This window comes from Dasypus novemcinctus, chromosome 29 (assembly GCF_030445035.2).
Source record: "Dasypus novemcinctus isolate mDasNov1 chromosome 29, mDasNov1.1.hap2, whole genome shotgun sequence".
Classification (NCBI taxonomy): Eukaryota; Metazoa; Chordata; class Mammalia; order Cingulata; family Dasypodidae; genus Dasypus; species Dasypus novemcinctus.
This window is the reverse complement of record NC_080701.1, coordinates 3075924-3077949: the sequence shown is the minus strand read 5'-3', so window position 1 is coordinate 3077949 and position 2026 is coordinate 3075924.

Genomic DNA, 2026 nt, shown 5'->3' with positions numbered 1-2026 from the left:
CCAAGGTCCACAGAGAAAATGTGGCATTGGTGTGGGAAAAGTGGCCATGGTGGCTGCTGGGTGCGGGGAATGGGAGGAAGAGATGAGATGTGGAGGCGTTTTTGGGACTTGGAGTTGTCCTGGGTGGTGCTTCAGGGACAATTACCGGACATTGTAGACCCCCCCATGTCCCACTGGATGGAACGTGGGGGAGTATGGGCTGTGATGTGGACCATTGACCATGAGGAGAAGCGATGCCCAGAGATGTACTTACCAAATGCAATGGATGTGTCATGATGATGGGAGAGAGTGTTGCTGTGGGGGGAGTGGTGGGGTGGGGGCGGTGTGGTTGAATGGGACCTCATATTTTTTGAATACAATATTTTTTAAAAATGAATTTAAAAAAAAAAGCACACAGTTTAATCCTGGAAAAGTTCTTGGCCCTCAACAGCCAATAAATTGAGAAGAAAAGCAAAATTGTTCTCTGAGAAGGCTAAGCAAGAACTAACGGAACCCTGCTGCAGTCTTTGTAACTGCCGCGAGGGAGGACCCTGTCAGCTCCTGCATGAGCCTCCTTTCTCTGCAGCCTCGGGGGACAGGGGCTTCTGCAGCCAGTTATGGTGTCGCCGCAGGTTCGTCAGCGCTTGAAAGTTAAATAAACTTCATCTACATGAGCTGATTCCTGCTACCTTTTATCTCCCCCATTTTTAAACAGTAACAGACCTATGCAGTGTGACAGTTTGGAATGGAGAGAAGAATTTCGCAATGCCTCCCGCAGGCCGTTTCCTCCCAACGCTGGCCGTCCCCTGGAGCATCTGCGTGCAGTGGCATTGTGATTGTCTGGCACTACCTTTGTGGGATGATGAACTTAAAAATGCATGCAGCTCTTTTTTTTTTCCTGAGACTTAAGGAAACATAAAAGACTTAAGCAACCCATACAGATGATGTTCTTAGATAAAGGAGAAAATACCTGAAATAATCGACTCTGAAGATCAGCACTTTTTCTTCAAGTCGCTTCAAAGTTTATGTTTAGAATAAATGTTCATCTTCCTATGAAATTCTGAAGGTGTGCCGTGTGCTAATGCAGGGAATTTGGGCCTTCTGGACTGTATTTAAGAGCTGGAGATACGGTCCGTGTGTGTCTATTAGCCCCAGGAGGTGCTCAACAGTTAATATTCAAAAGCCCTGGGTGTGGGCTGCCGCTGGCTGGCAAGGGCTGTCTGGGTGGTACTGCATGGTGTGAACTACAGGGCAGCCTTGAGGCGACAAAGTTCCTGAAGCTCCACTCAAGGAAATAATGGAAAACAGGGGTTTTCAAAGATGAAAATCAAAGATATGCAATAACGTCAGAAATCACTTCCGAAAGAAGGATGGCCACGGAGTGGTTGGCAAAAAGGTATGCCCAGTGGTCGAAATGCCCCGAGGTCAAGCTGCTGCGTCCACAGACGGCCGCTTGTTCTTGCCAGCAGGGCCCTGGCTTAGGACTGCTGTCCGGCGGCCCACCAGGCTAGCCCTGGCCCTGGATTTTAATTCTTAATGAAGAACCAGTATGAAGAGGTGCAGACCAAGAAGCCAGGGCGGTTCTGACGGACGTCCCCTGGACCTCCAGTCTCGGGCTCAGCCTCGTCTCACGTGGACAGGATGCACGCGTCCCTTCACCGGTGGGTAAACTCAGAAGGACCGAGCCGCTGCCCCTTGTCCAGTCCTTCCCAGGGGCCGCGGGAGGAGTTGGTGGGCACCTGGTGGATGCAGGGCTCTCTCAGCAGCAGCCACGGCCGCCAGTGTCACAGAACCCTTCCCTGCTGTCCCGGCGAGGTGGCCTGTCGCCCAGCCCGGGAGCGCCAAGAGCCACCCGGCTGCAGTGAGGGTCGGTGAGAAGCTGAGGCCCAGGCCAGAGCCTGCGGACTCTCAACAGGGCCAGGAGGCCGAGCAGTGCAGCCATGGAGCAGGCGAGGACCCCGTAGCCACGCGGTTCCCAGTCCTCTCCAGTGTGAACCTGGAGCTGCTCACCCCACTGCTCGCCGCTTTTACTCAGCAGGAAGCCCTT